Source organism: Engystomops pustulosus, chromosome 7, assembly GCF_040894005.1.
Source record: "Engystomops pustulosus chromosome 7, aEngPut4.maternal, whole genome shotgun sequence".
Taxonomy (NCBI): Eukaryota; Metazoa; Chordata; class Amphibia; order Anura; family Leptodactylidae; genus Engystomops; species Engystomops pustulosus.
Genome location: NC_092417.1, coordinates 64391644 through 64408529, shown reverse-complemented (window position 1 = coordinate 64408529; position 16886 = coordinate 64391644). Strand labels below are relative to the sequence as shown.

Genomic DNA, 16886 nt, shown 5'->3' with positions numbered 1-16886 from the left:
AAATATGTATGTGTGATCACCAAACTGTTCAAATGATCTTACTCACCTTTTTAAGAACGTGGTTAGCATTGTCTTACACGCATGGAAGTATTTACTTTTTTGAGAAGACTGGGTACACGCAGTATTTGGTGCAGTCGAAACTGAAAGCGACAGCTGTGTTGTGGCTCCCATCAAGGTCAGGGGCTCTGGTTACATGTCTATCATGTGTCTCAACTAGGTTATTGGAAAACAAGTTGTTTAAAGGAAATATACCATTTGTTTTATGAATTGTACCAAATATACCTTGAGAATGCTGCAGCTACACTGATGCAGAAACATATCTGGTTTAATCCATGATTCCAGTGGTTTTGCTAAAAAAAACAACTATAAAACTCAGGAGCTTGGGAAAGCTGGGTTGCATGCAGACTGCCATTCATATACACATTACATAGAGCCAGGGGCAGACTGGGAATTTAAAGTGGCCCTGGAAAAACTGTAAAAGTGGCCCAATTCTGTGGATAGGGTCAAAACAAGTAGGCGGTACCATGTGATGTGGGTGTAGTTACTAAACTTCACACAAACTGTTTATAGATGGGTTAAATCAACATGTACAGCGCAAAGAAAGAGACTCATACTGCCTCCCTTATACAGGAATAAAGCTTCTTTTTTTAAAAGAAAGTGACTTAATACTGCCGTATATATAGTATCATAGTCATAGTATATAAGGCTGGAAGGAGACTCAAGTCCATCAAGTCCAACCTTCAAGAATTAAATAAATGTTTTATCCCCATAACCCGTGATATTTTTTCTCTCCAGAAAGGTATCCAGGCCTCTCTTGAACATGTACATAGAGTCCGCCATTACAACCTCCTGCGGCAGAGAGTTCCACAGTCTCACTGCTCTTACAGTAAAGAACCTTTGTCTATGTTGATGGTAAAATCGCCTCTCCTCTAGGCGTAGAGGATGCCCCCTCGTCCTGGTCACAGGCCTAGGTATAAAAAGATCTTTGGAGAGATCCTTGTACTGTCCATTCAGGTATTTGTACATTGTAATGAGGTCTCCCCTCAGTCGTCTTTTTTCTAAACTGAATAATCCCAAATTTTGTAATCTGTCATTGTATTCTAGTCCCCCCATTCCCCTAATAATCCTGGTTGCTCTCCTCTGCACCCGTTCCAGCTCTACTATATCCTTTTTATACACTGGTGCCCAAAACTGTACACAATATTCCATGTGTGGTCTGACCAGGGATTTGTATAAGGGCAGAACTATGTCTTTATCATGAGAATCTATTCCTCTCTTGATACATCCCATTATTTTATTTGCTTTAGCAGCAGCCGCCTGGCTCTGGTCACTAAAATTAAGTTTACCATCCACCAATACGCCCAAGTCCTTTTCAGCTTCAGTTTTACTAAGTAATTGACCGTTTAGAACATAATTATACTTTTTGTTTCAATGGCCCAAGTGCATAACTTTACATTTATCTACATTAAACCTCATCAACCATTTCTCTGCCCATCCCTCAAGCTTCCACAAATCCCTCTGTAATGCTAAACTATCGACCTCAGTATTTATTACTTTACACAGCTTAGTATCATCTGCAAATATTGAAACTTGACTGTGTAAACCCACTACAAGGTCATTAATAAAAATATTAAAAAGAAGTGGCCCCAATACTGACCCCTGTGGCACTCCACTGGTAACATCAACCCAATCTGAGAATGTGCCATTAATGACTACCCTCTGTTTTCTATCACTAAGCCAATTACTTACCCAGATACACAGATTTTCTCCTATTCCCAGCAGTCTCATTTTATATACCAACCTTTTATGTGGCACGGTGTCAAATGCCTTTGAAAAGTCCAGATATACAACATCTACAGCGTCCCCCAGATCCAGTCTTGAACTTACCTCCTCGTAGAAACCAATCAGATTAGTCTGACAGGACCGATCTCTCATAAACCCATGCTGACGCTAGGTTATAAGGTTGTGCACAGTGAGATACTCCAGGATAGCATCTCTAATAAACCCCTCAAATATTTTCCCCACCACAGCAGTTAGACTTACGGGTCTGTAGTTTCCAGGATCGCTATTTGATCCTTTTTTGTATATTGGTACCACATTTGCTATGCGCCATTCCTGTGGAACATAACCAGTCCTCAGTGAATCTTCAAATATTAAAAATAACGGTCTGTCTATCACCGTACATAATTCATGCAGAACCCGGGGGTGTATGCCATCTGGCCCAGGTGATTTATCTATCTTAGTGGTTGCGAGGCGGCGCCGTACCTCTTCCTGGGTTAAACTGTTGACATTATAAAAAGAATTTACATTATTCCTCATTGTGTCTTCCACCAGGGGATTTTCCTGGGTAAAGACAGTTGAGAAGGCGACATTCAGTAGATTGGCCCTATCCTCATCTCCTTCCACCATGACCCCCATGTTATTTCTAAGGGGACCCACACTCTCTGTTTTTAATTTCTTATCATTTATATACTTGAAAAATAATTTGGGATTATTTTTGCTCTCCCTGGCAATATTTCTCTCAGTCTCTATTTTTGCGGCCTTTATCTGCTTTTTACAGGATTTATTTTTCTCTCTATAATCCTGTAATGCCTCATCGCTACCTTCACGTTTTAGCACCTTAAACGCTTTATCTTTCTCGCTTATTGCTTTCCTTACAAGACTAGTTAGCCACATAGGCTTTTTCTTGTTTCTTTTATGCTTTTTCCCATAAGGTATGTGTTTCTCACAGGACTTTTTCAGAATATATGAGAAAAAGTCCCATTTTTGGGGGGGGCTTTTGTCTTTGAGAGCATTATCCCAGTCTATGCCTTTAAGGTCTTCCCTTAGTTGATGAAAATTTGCCCTCCTGAAGTTTAGAGTTTTGGTTGCCCCTTCACTAACGCTCTTAGTAAAGCGTAATACAAAATTAATGATATTATGATCACTATTCCCCAGGTTCCCCCCAACCTGTAGTTTTGATACCCTATCAGGTCTGTTGGTAAGGATAAGGTCCAGCAAAAAAAAAAAAACATCTACAATACCTTCTCCGATAAACAAGAATGTAACTACTATAATACTGCCCCTAAGTAAAATATATTATACTATTATACGATCAGCGGGTACAAAGTCCCAATCCACACAACGTGCAGTGCTCAATAGAAAATCCGAGCATGTATATATCATAACAAAAAGAAAATATGGCACTCACCAGCTTCTTCGTGGGAACATTTCTTTTATTCGATAGAAGTGACGTGCCTTGGCGAGCACCCTCCCTGTGCATGTCACTTGTGTTGAATAAGAGAAATGTTCCCACTAACAAGCCGGCAAGTGACGTATTTTCTTTCTGTTACAAGATAATATAATACTGCATTATATATACATGAATATAACTACTATAATTCTTTCCCCTGTGTACAAAAATATAATTACTATAATACTACACCCTATGTACAAAAATATAACTACTATAATACTACCCCCTATGTACAAGAATATAACTACTATAATACTGCCCCCTTTGTACAAGAATATAACTACTATAATACTGCCCCCATGTACAAGAATATAACTACTATAATACTGCCCCTATGTACAAGAATATAACTACTATAATACTGCCCCATGTACACGAATATAACTACTGTAATACTGCTCCCTATGTACAAGAATATAACTACTATAATACTGCCCTTTATATACAATAATATAACTTCTATAATACTGCCCCCTATGCACACGAATATAACTACTATAATACTGCCCCTTTGTACAAGAATATAACTACTATAATATTGCCCCCATGTACAAGAATATAACTACTATAATACTGTCCCTATGTACAAGAATATAAATAATATAATATTGCGCCCTATGTACAACTATTATAATACTGCCCCCTATTACAAGAATATAACTACTATAACACTACCCCTATGCACAAGAATATAACTACTATAATACTGCCCCTATGTACAAGAATATAACTATAATACTACTCCCTATGTACAAGAATAGAACTACAATAATCCTGCCTCTTAGATGTGAGGTTGTGTGTGGTGTGAGCTTTTGACCCTCCTCGGAGCTTGACCCTTGGAGCCATCCCAGGGTTGGAGGAGAAGGTTGTCCCATATTCTGATCATCTGGCCCTATTGTTTGCCATGGGAGCCTCTAACTGATATTGGCTGGAGACTTAATTCCAGCATCATGGATGATGTCTATGTTCAGAACTGTGTCTACTGCCTTTTTCAGGACCAGCTCCAGAGAGCAGACTTCTATGACAACATATCTGACTGGTGGGAGAACGTGAAGGAGATCAGGTCCCTCGTAAAGAGACTGTCAGTGAAGAAGGGTAAGAGTAGGTATAGCCAGTATCTCAAGCTGCGTAAAGAATTGGAGTCACTGTATGACAAACAAACGATTGAGTGAAATCTGAGATAAGGCAGTATTAGTACAGTCGCTACACATCCCTCTTTGTAGAACGGGATTAAGGGACTCTAGGAGTTCCTGATCTGTATAAAAATTGCTGGGAACGTGTGGCTAAAAAATCAATCACAGGTCTCACTGACTCCCAGGGTGTTTAACAGGAATCTCGGGAGGATATCCTGGGGGTGGCGAGATCCTACTATGCTGAATTATTTCAGAAAAAGGTTTTGGATAAAGAGAAAATGGCTCAAATCTTGGAGGCAACTCTAGGCCCTGACACAAAAAATGTGGACTTTTCTCCTCTAACAGAAGAGGAGGTTAAAGAGGCTATTGATAAGTTACGTCTGAAGTAGGCACCAGGTCCTGATGGGATGACACCTGAATTTTATAAGAAATTTAGAAACCTCTTAGCCCCGATCCGTGTGGATGTGTTTACTTATTGTCTAGAGAATCACCTGATGCCTCCACCCATGAGAGTGTCCTCCCTTATTCTGCAGTCTAAAGTTAAGGAGCTTAGCGACATCAAGAACTGGACACGGATCACCCTCTTGTCCCCAGCACTGTAGTCAGGCTGTCAGAATGGCACTGTAAAAGGGTGGAACATCTCAGGAGCAGTCTCTCAGTCCATAAGAGAGATAATTGAGAGAGGTAAAGCTCTGAGGTGTGGGAAATATGTTGTAGGTCTGGATCAGGCTGACAGGGTTGATCCCGATTATACATGGGCCACTTTGTCAAAGTACAGTATTCCTGGACAATTTATAGATTGCTTCTCAATACAAAGTTCTCAGCCAAATAACTTTCCCCTCATCAATGGTTGGCAGGGTGACACTTTTGAAGTAGAGACATGGGGCCAGTCCCCCATTGCTTGCCTTTGAAAGTTGTTGCCTATGCAGATGATGTAACTGTGGTGATATCTGAGCCTTGTGAGGTGGAGATGTTATCTGAAACCAATTCAAGTTACTCAGGAACCACCGGGTCTCTGGTCAACCTTGAGAAGAGTCAAGCTCTCTGGACTTTGAGTTCTGTTCCTGGCTTTGTTCTGCCACAATTCGCCAAGGCCTCCCCCCATATTAAGATCCTTGGGGGTCAAATTCCGGAGGGAAGACAATGCCAAACTAAATTGGGAAGAGAAGCTCATAACTGGAAATGCAAAGGTTCAGTGATGGAAGAACTGGAGGCTGACCTATAGAGAAAGGATTACTCCGCTGAAGACTTACCTGGTACCTGTCTTCCTGTTCGTCACTGTCGTCTTTGCTTTGCCAGAATCTTTCTCTGCTAGGCTTATTATCCCGTTCTTCCAGCTTTTATGGGGGAACAGGTTGAACCCAGTGAAAGATGGATCAACTACCTGCAGAGGAGAGAGAGTGGACTGGATATGTTAAATCCAAGGTAGTGTCATGGACTGGATATTGCCTTTTGCAGAGTCTTGGGTGTGAGGCGGCAGTCTTAAGAGGGGTTGATAGACTCCTGTCTTCCTCTCCCAGTATCTGGAGTATGGTCTCAGGTGCATGAAAAAGTGGAGAATAGAGAAGACATATCTGGAGAGTAAGACGAGGAAGGACCTCTATACGAGTGTCTTACAACCAGCTCTAGGGACTGCACGACAGTTACCATGCAGGAAAGTAAATGGTTCCTCAATAGTCCAAGACTCCCAGCAAAATTATTTGGTTCTGTTTATTTCTTCCTTTTTTTTCTTTTTTGCCAGTGATGGACTTTTTAATTTGAAGTTATTCTAAATGTATTATTTTCTGATGTGTTTGATCTCTGTTAAATAATTGTTTGTTCATTCTGACCAGAATGTATTTGTATATTTTTGTTTGTTTTTACTAACAAAAATTGCCCCCTATGTACAAGAATATAACTACTATAATACTGCCCCCTATGTACAAGAATATAACTACTATAATACTTCCCCCTATGTACAAGAATGGAACTACTATAACACTGCCCCCTATGTACAAGAATAGAACTACTATAATTCTGCCCCCTATGTACAAGAATAGAACTACTATATTACTGCCTCCTAGGGAATACAGATATAATTACTATGCCATATAGCATTGTCACTCGGTCTCCTGTAAATAGCCAGCTAGTCCCCCCCAGTATATAGCCATCCAGTCCACTGTATATAGCCAGCCAGCACTTCCCCAATTTATAGCCAGCCCCCAACACCCCCCCCCTTATAGAGCCAGCCTGCCTCACCCTGTATACAGCCAGCCTGCCTCACCCTGTGTACAGCTGGGGGATGGTGCAGCGATTTACTTCTTCTGCCTGTCAGGGACAACACAGTGATTACAGCGCTCTCTGAAGCAGTGCACAACTAATGTAAGAGGAAAAGCCCTGGAGCCAGGAATTATCATGATTTTGAAAATGTTTTTTTTTTCAGCAGAACCACTCAATTCAGGGATCAAACATGTGTTTCTGCATCACCCCCCCCCCCCCCCCCCCAGTATACAACTAGCCTGCCTCACCCTGTATAAAGCCAGCCTGCCTCACCCTGTATAGAGCCAGATTGCCTCACCCTGTATACAGCCAGTCTGCCTCACCCTGTATACAGCCAGCCTGCCTCACCCTATATACAGCCAGCCTGCCCCCCCCGCCGTATACAGCCGGCCTGCCTCACCTTGTATACAGCCAGCCTGCACCCCATGTATACAGCCAGCCAGTCCCCCGCCCAGCTCATAAAAATAATAAACCATGTGCTCACCTTTGAGATGCTCCCCCGCTGCCCCAGTCCAGCTGGCAGTGACAGCTCCATGCACGCCAGCGGCTCACAGGATATGACAACAGCCTCTTGCCGAAGTCATAGTCTGTGGGACGCCGGCGCACACAGAGCTGTTACTGTCAGACGGACTGCATCAGAAGAGCTGCCGGGGACTGTCGGAAAGCTAAGAACATGGGTTATTATTTTTCGACCGAGCCCCACTAGTACAAGACCAGCCCCAGACTAGTCGACCCACCAGGATATCCAGTGGTGCATCTTAGGGCCAGTCCACACAGTGATTACAGCGTTCTCTGAAGCAGTGCATAACTAATCTAAGGGGGAAAGCGCATTATCATAATTTTATAATTGTTTTTTTTCCGCAAAACCACTCAATTCAGGGATTAAACAAGATATGTTTCTGCTTCAGTGTAGCAACAACATTCTCTAGGTATGTTTGGTTCATAATGCATGAAAAAAATTGTAGATTTCCTTTAACGTAAAAGAGTGCATGTAAAAAGGAGAGTCCATATTAGAATAGAAAATCGGATATATCTATTGGGCCTTGATGGAATTAGGTGCATCTGGTCCATTTCATCAGCAGTGACTTCTACTAGGGGTCATGCAACGGGCCCAATGGGAAGGTCAATGTTGGGCACTGTTACTGTTTGTTTCTGTTTTTACTTTATTGTTTGTTGTTTGTGTGTTTTTACAAGCAGAATTTCCTTTTTAAACCAGCTGTAATAAACAGTCTGTCTGTCTTCATACAGGACTTTCCCACGTGATAAATGTAATTTTCTAGTTAAGGGTTTATTTTTGTTACTATTTTTGCTAGTGGTTTCATTATGTTTTCTAATGTTGTCACTCCTACAATTTTTGCTGTCACAGTGATTGCAATCAAAGATGTTGTAATTGAAATGTTCAGGGCTGTAGCTGGCTCCATCACTCTAATTGTGGATTGGGGATACTAAACACCACGTAAAAGGGGGACATTTCTCGGTGCTTCTACGCCGGTTTTCTGATGCAGAAGCACTGAAATTATCACAATTTATTGAGCACTGTAAGAAATTGTGATTATTTTGGGACCACGCCACCTCTACGGCATGTGGGCGTGGAAAATATTGTGGAGAGGAGAGGTATGCAAAACTACATCAGGTGTGGCCCTCCAATGGATACATCATTACTGGGTCCTAATAGTGAGGGGGCATAGCACAAAGTCAGTGTACTAGCATGGGGGCAAAATTAGTGTGGAGACAAAATTAGTTTGGGGCATTACTAGCATGGGGCAAAATTAAAGTGGGGGAAATACAGATATGGTGCAAATTTAATGTGGGGACATTATAATTGACATTATAATTCACACAATTAGTGGGGAGGTAATACTGGTGTTGACGGAAAACAGGTGTAGGGCATTACTTGTGTGGGGTTGTTACTTGCAAGGAGGCATTACTGGAATGGTGGCATAATTAGTGTGGGGGTTTTACTTTTGTGGGGCATTACTAATGTGGGAGCATTATTCAGTGTGGGTATTAGGTGGGGGCCACAACCTGGGACATTAAGTGCAGGGGTATTATGCAGTGCGGTTGTAAAATTCAGGGGGCATTACTGGGTGAGGGTTACAGCAATAGGGAATTAATGGGGGTGACATTGAAGGGGTTTTAAAGGGGTATTCTCATGAACAGTATTAATTTCAGGCCACATTGAGAGGCCGTTGTTAGGTGGGTGTGAAGAACAATCCAAGGACACTGCATCTTCTATCACTGGATCTAACAAGTAGGGATCTCCTATGTATTTTCTGTGCTGTTATATGTACTATATTTGATATGTACTGCCATGTGGGGGGGATACAAAGAGTTGACTCTACTGAGAATTCAGTACATATGCATTGCAGACCGTGTACAACATCTTTTATGAACCATCAACTCCCATGGGTTACATGCACACCTTATGTTTTGGACATGTTTAGCTTGCACACTGGCTGGCAAGATCTACAAATTTGCCAATCACCTTACAATTGTAGAACTGCTGTTTGAGCCCTAGATAAAGATCTTTAAAAGGGGCAATTATATTTCTTATATTCTTTCACATAGATGCAGTATCAGATTGTATGGTCAAGGCTTTGCTATTCAATTTTTTAGAAAACAAGACTATTCAATTGTCTCATTCTGAGGTGCTTGCTCTGTAACTTATAACTGGGATGTGACTTCGGTTTCCAGTATAAACACTTTTGTTTTTTTAAGGGTTTGTATATACGGATGCCTTCCAAGTGCAGTTTGACAGTGTTGGATCTTTTTTTTCCTTCCCCAGTACAACTCATCCTGAATAGAAAGCCCCTGGCTATCCTTGAATAATGTCAGGGAAGATGTGAACTCACAGCTGAGTATTATGTGAAAGGATACGATGATGCTAGTAATTGTAAAATCTGTCAAAAAAAGTCTTTGTTTTCAAAATACAGGACGTAATTTAGGATCGTACAAGGTTATCAATGTTCGAGATTAACATAGTAATATCACTTGTTGATTCATTATATGCATCAATGGGTGATGGATTTCCAAGGCATTTCTATGCAGCCTTCTGTTTTAAAGGTAAAACATATTACAGGTTGCCTTAGAAATCAAAATTCATCAGTAATGTACAAATGTATCTTGCTAACAAATTTTCTTGTAGTGATATTCACCCCCTCCTCCTGGCACTGCTGTGTGCAGGACACTTAGCCCTGGTGGGCATGATGCAGATCTCACACTTTAAGAACCTCACTTCCATATACCTATGATAAAAAGCATCTCTTGAATGAGCGCTGCCACATAAAAGTTATGAGAGGAAGGAATAGTTGACCTGTACTATCTAGACTGGGAGGGATGGGGATGTCATCAGCTGCTCTCCGCAATTTTGGGATCAGTGCTGTAACTAGAAAAGACAAGAATGGCACAGGAATCCTTTTTTGTTCTTTCTGTGCTGTGTGCGCCATTTTCTGATATTTCTCTGATACCTGCCTTTTTTTCTGTCACTCAATTTAGGCGCAACTATTGAATCCCAACACTTCTCCTGCATTCCTAATTTCTGGACACTTTTTTAACACAATTTTGACAACTTCTAAACCCCTTCATCAATGTGATTTGTCATTTCTGACATTCATTTGTTCCTTACGACGCATCAAAAATTAAAGCCGTGCATCACAATATCTAATTACTGCACAGTGCAAATCACAGCTAGACTGGGAGGTAGTAAACTTGAACACATTAAATTTCCCCATAAGGCACTTTAAAACAGACCAGTAATGTAAAACAGAGTTATAAACTCTAACAAACATCCCCACCAGAATAAAAGGCAATGAGGCTTCCTGTTGGGTGTAAAAAGGTCACAGCTATTTATTTTAACAATTTAACAAAACTCCAAAACTTAAATGGCAATGTTATGATATTCATTCTGGTGCCAAAACCGCAGCTGCCCGAAGCGGTTTGCTCGGCCGGACTCCCGGCCAACACTGCGTCTTCCGGGCAAATCTCGTTCCATCTCTCAAATCTCCACCAATCTCTTCCTTTTTACCGCCAGCTGTGACTTCACAGTATGGAATACAAAAGAGAGACATCAAAAACACCAAACAGTAACTGTAGGGAGGGAGGGAGGGACAGGGAGGGAGGGAGGGACAGCTTCACCGGTGGCGCGGGCAAGAGGAAGCAGCACGCCCAGGCGCCAGCTTATAAACCCAAGGGGAGGGGAAACATCAGGGAGGGGGAGGAGAACCCAACAACTGAGCACTACACCCCTTAAAGTGCAAACGCCACAAAAATTCTTAAGTGCAACTCCTGGACACCCCCAGTCAGAGTGCACCCTCCCTATCCAGTCGGGGGTACCCTACAGACTGGGAGGTAGTAAACTTGAACACATTAAATTTCCCCATAAGGCACTTTAAAACAGACCCATAATATAAAACAGAGTTATAAACTCTAACAAACATCCCCACCAGAATAAAAGGCAATGAGGCTTCCTGTTGGGTGTAAAAAGGTCACAGCTATTCATTTTAACAATTTAACAAAACTCCAAAACTTAAATGGCAATGTTATGATATTCATTCTGGTGCCAAAACCGCAGCTGCCCGAAGCGGTTTGCTCGGCCGGACTCCCGGCCAACACTGCGTCTTCCGGGCAAATCTCGTTCCATCTCTCAAATCTCCACCAATCTCTTCCTTTTTACCGCCACCAGGAGCTCCGTGTAACCCTACACGGAGCTCCGACCGCCACCCAACAGGAAAAGCGCCTGCTCAATGCCGTCCTGCAGGCCCGACAAAAATATGTCAAGCCCAATGTCCGTCAGATGGACCCCATCATCCAGCATCAAAGCCGAATTATCCCCCTCCAGTTCTCTGTGTCTAACCACCACACCAAACTTGGACCTCACAAAGCACGCCATCCTGGCATTTATAGTCCGCCTAGCACGGTCAATAGCCCCAACATCCCTCGCACCCTGCCAAGCAACCCTAGGGACCATCTCCGACCAAACTATAACAACATCCGCAAAGAATGCAGACAACTTGTCCACATCCGATCGCATAACCGTGAGCAGCTCTGCGACCCTAAGGGAACCAAGGTCGTTACCGCCAGCATGTATCACCAGCACTACCGGGGAATTGCAAACCCGACTGATGTCCACCACCTCAGTCAAGACCTGGGACCATAACAAACCCCTTATGCCGCGCCAGAAAACATCCACACCATGGAAGCCCAGGGTCCTCCCGCCCGGCCGACTCTCCGCCCTTTGGGACGCCCCAGTATCCACACAGCCGGGCGCGAACGCAGCGCAGAAGAACCTGTAACAGAAAACAAAGAAATTATTGGCAAAAACACTCACTGAAGAAGATCAGGACGGACATAGCGAGCAAAACAACCAGAGCGCCAGCGCCCGATACGCATAACATCGGAATAAGGTAAACCCGCCCTGGCCGCTTCAGTGGCAGCGCCAATCCTAAATGAATGAGTACCGTACTCAGACGGGACAAGTCCCAAAGTTGACAAACATGCACGAAAAACAGACAAGAATTGAAAACGGGTAAGAGGCGTACCGTCAGCATGCACCAAAAAACGATCCCCTTGAGGAGAAAGGGATAAGAAACTACGGGACAGCATAAAAGGGCAAAACGGACCGGGTACAGCGCACAAACGAATCCATGAACCCCTCCCATAAATGTCCGTCTTGGACCTGCGGACCTTAATCCGCAAAACATCTTGGCCAAAAACCACGTCCTGCCTAAGCAAACCCCCAGATGAAGAGGCGGACGCCGGCAATAATTCCCCGATACGAAAAGCCCCAAAAAATGCAAGACTGAAAGCCAAGGAAAACAGCAAGGCCTCGAACTCAGATAAGCAAACCGACCCGCAAGCTGACACCAGAGACCCCAAAAGCGAGAAGGAGACTGGGCGTCGCAACTCCGTAGTCACCGCCTCCCTTTTCCAACCTTTAAGGATCTGTCTAATGAGAAAACCCTTCGTAATATCTGGCCAGCCCCGCAACTGAAAATGGAATGCCAAGCCAGCAAGGCATTTTTGCGCAACCGCCCCGGAAGCTCCACGGGAGCGGAGAGAGGATAAAAAGGCTAAAGTCACTTCGACCCTGTCCGACGAGCTAGAAAAAACAGGCCTGTCACCGGCAAAGGCCAACCACGACTCCCACGCCTTACCATATTGACGCCATGTCGAAGGGGCAAGAGAGGACTGGACCAGCGACATCAATTGAGGATCAGGTCCCACAGGAACGAGGGGCATTCCCGCCCCTCCTGGGCGGCCGAAGGAAGAAACTCCCGAAACTCCTGCCATTGAAAACGGGAAAGAGCATCAGCAACAATGTTAACACAACCAGGCACGTGTTGAGCCCTAAAAACAATGTTAAACTCCAAGCACCAAAGGACCAGATGACGTAAAAGTGACAACACGGGGAGAGATGAGGACGTCAATCTATTGATGCAAAAAACGACCGCAAGGTTGTCGGTATGAAAACAGATCTTACGATTTATCAAAGAAGGCCCCCAGAGTTCTACTGCAACCACGATCGGGAACAACTCCAAAAGGGTCAGGTTCCTACACAAACCTGCATCACGCCAAGCCAAAGGCCACTCGGCGGCGCACCAATCTGACCCGAAAATGGCCCCAAAACCTATAGACCCCGACGCGTCAGTAAAAAGGGACAGCTCATGGCTGGGTACTTCTGGAAAAGGCCAACACGTCTGCCCATTGTAAGAGGACAGAAAAACACGCCACACCTGGAGATCAGCCCTAAGCTGAGAGGTGACCCGGATGTGGTGCGCCGGCTTAGTGGCACCCCGCGTGGCCAAAGAAAGGCACCTCGAAAAAACCCTCCCCATGGGCATTATTCTGCTGGCAAAAACCAACATGCCCAGCAAAGATTGCACCTGCCGCAAAGTAACCTTCTTCGCTGCGCAAAACCCCTCAACCAAACCAATGAGCTTGCTCAACTTGTCCTGAGGAAGGCGAAAAACCATAGCCACCGAGTCAAGCTCGATGCCCAAAAAGGTGATAACCGTGCACGGACCCTCTGTCTTTTCTGCTGACAAAGGAACACCAAAATAACGCATAAAATACTGAAAAGTCTTCAGCAAAAAGGTGCTAACAGGGGAACCTCCCGGGCCAATAAACAAAAAATCATCCAAGTAGTGGATGACGGAATTGAAACCCGTTTCATACCGAACCACCCACTCCAAAAAGGAACTGAACAACTCGAAATAACGGCAGGAAATGGAGCATCCCATAGGTAAACAAGTGTCATAATAATAACCCCCGTCCACGCAACACCCTAACAAGTGATAACAATCCGGGTGTATAGGCAACAGCCGAAAAGCCGATTCAATATCAGACTTCGCCATAAGAGCGCCAGGACCTGCAACGCGCAGCAACGCGACCGCCCTATCGAAGGGAACATAGGAGACAGAGGACTCCTCCGGCAGAATACCATCATTGACCGACGAACCTTTAGGAAAGGAAAGGTGATGGATTAAGCGATACTTGCCCGGTTCCTTCTTAGGAACAACCCCAAGCGGGGACACACGCAAATTAGAAAACGGGGGGTGACTGAAAGGGCCCTCAATCCTGCCCAAAGCGACCTCCTTCGCAATTTTTTCCCGTAAAACTTCGGGGTGTTCCCTGGCCGATTTCAAATTATCCGCGAAAAACCCTTCCCAGGACAGCGAAAAAGGGATGAAAAAACCGTCACGGAAACCGAGAGATAGGGATTCGGCCGCCTCCCTATTGGGGTAAGCGTCGAGCCACGGCTGCATCGCGTCCACGCTCACCGGGGTCTTTTGGATCTGAGGGCTTAGGCGGCTGCTTGCCCGCCGCCCTGTTACAGCGGGAGAAGGGGTGAGGACCTCCGCAGGACGAGCACTCGTGTTTGTACTTGCAAAGGCCGAAAAAACGGCAGTGTCCTTCATTAAAGAGCCAACAGGCTCCCGGGCGCCTAACGGCCACCGCCCCTGAAGCACTGACTGCTCCGGGGGAGGCGGCCGCGGCTGGAAAGGAAGAGGGCTTTTGTGATACCATTAACCGTAACCACGCATCCGTCGCTTTTACACCCCAACCCATTTCCGGATGCAGAGCTAACCGCTTCCGAAAATCCTCATCGTACTTCCACCATGCGGAGCCGCCATGTGTCTTATACGAAGAATAAATACCGTCCATGTACATAAACAACTCGGAACACCGTTCCGGGTGCTTTTGCCCCATGACCCCCCCCAAAACAAAAAAGGCCTGGACCCAGTTATTAATGGTCTTGGCCACCCGGGGCTTCCTATCCTGGGGCCGCTCAGACCAAACCCGACGCTCCTTATCCACTGTATGCTGGTCTACCGTTACTAGTGACCAGATGTCAATGTACGCATTAGACCAAATCTTTTCTTTAACCGCAATGTCTAAATGATCCCCTAAGGGGCTGACAGCACAATACACAGCGTCCTTATGGACCCCAGCTAACGCAGGCGCAGCGGTAGTAGAAGGGACGGGAACCTGAGGGGGCGTTACAGATGGAGTAACAGAAGAAGGCAACTTATCCACAATCTGCTTCAAGGAAGACAATATTTCTGAACCCACCCCACTAGGCCCCGCCCCCGCCCAAGCTCCCACAAAAGGATACTTGCCAGGAATAGTAGCACCTGTGGCCGGAGCCACAGGCGTCGCAATGGTGGCCGATGGCATCGGCGGTGGAACCAGGCTGGTCTCCCTGGCAGAACGGCTCCTGTTGCTCCCACGTCGTCCACAACTCCTCTGACCAGACATCGCCGAGGCGTCCGATGAACCGCCTGATGAAGACGGGGAACGCCATCTGGACGACCTGGATCTCCTCTCCCGATGAGAGGAGCGGGACCACCTTCCACTGCTGTCACGATGCACCGCAGAGCCGCGGCGGCGACGCCTGCGTGCATCCCGGGCGGGCGAGGAAGAATAGGACCTGCTGCGCCTGGACCCAGCAGTAGCCGACGGTCCTGGAGGCGGTAGAGATGGAACAAGGGGAACGGGCTGCAGACACAACCCTGCAAATGGCTGAGAAGGAGCAGAAAAGGGCTGTGTGGGGACCACCAGGGGCTGAGAAGGGGCCACCAGGGGCTGAGAAGGGGCCACCAGGGGCTGAGAAGGGGCCACCAGGGGCAGTGCGGGGGCCATTACAGGCTGGGACACACAGGCCTGAGGGGGGTCAATCAGAGGCTGTGAGGGGGCCTGCAGAGGAACACTAGCCTCCGCTGCTATAGGCGCAGCAGCTGCTGCCACCGGTGCCAAGAGCTCTTGCCGCCCCTCGGACACCGGGGCAGCCCTAACCTGACGGCTGGAGGCCGAAGCCTCGGAGGAGGAGGAGGCAGGGGAGCTGTGCGTTCATCCCATGCTGGAAATGTTAGCCGCCCGTGCTGCAAACGCTGTAGAGGAAGGAAGGGGCGGAGCTAAGGCCTCCACAGCGCGGGCGGCCGGAAGTGCGGTGTGGGGGCGGGATCGAGTCGCTGATAGGCCGCGCGCCGCAGCAGAAGAGGCAGGGACGCCCCCTGCCCGGGCGCACGAGCCAGGACCAGCCAGCAGGGCTGAGTCCTCACTCAGGCGCGCCGGCGGCCGTGACACACGTCCGGACCGCCGGCTTACTACATGTGCAGCTGGGGGAGGGAGGAAAGAAGGTGAAGGGGGAGGGAGAAAAGAAGGGGGAGGGAGCGAACAAGGAGGAGGGGGAGGACGATAACCCGGCGCCGGGGAATGTACAGGAGAAGGCGCCGGGGGGGGGGAGCGGGGGATGACAGCTGGGAGGGAGAGAGGACCTGAGACAGCCAGCCCTCTCCCTCCAGCCTTATGCGGGCGCGAAGCGCCTCTATCAGGGGATCGCCCATGAGCAAACCTGGCAGGGAGTACACAGGCACACAACCCAAATACACGCTCACCACAGCTTCACCGGTGGCGCGGGCAAGAGGAAGCAGCACGCCCAGGCACCAGCTTATAAACCCAAGGGGAGGGGAAACATCAGGGAGGGGGAGGAGAACCCAACAACTGAGCACTACACCCCTTAAAGTGCAAACGCCACAAAAATTCTTAAGTGCAACTCCTGGACACCCCCAGTCAGAGTGCACCCTCCCTATCCAGTCGGGGGTACCCTACAAAAAAACACCACCAAGCGCCAAAAATAATAAATGCCTCTTGTATTATACTCGGACCTGCACTCCCTATTCTGCTGGAGGAATCACTTTGTACACAGATGACATTACGTTTCCTGTACTGATCTTGAGATATATCATGTATGATAGCCA

The 16886-nt window shown here is 46.3% G+C and overlaps 1 protein-coding gene across 1 annotated transcript in view; it reads right to left on the bottom strand.

Annotated features, from left to right (window-relative positions):
* Positions 1–142, bottom strand: part of TNFAIP2 (TNF alpha induced protein 2) — a 43947-nt gene extending 43805 nt beyond the window's left edge. The window contains exon 1 of the mRNA XM_072116242.1: positions 47–142. The gene's annotated coding sequence lies outside the window, so the exon portion shown is untranslated. The remainder of the gene's footprint in view (positions 1–46) is intronic.
* Positions 143–16886: the final 16744 nt, after the last annotated feature.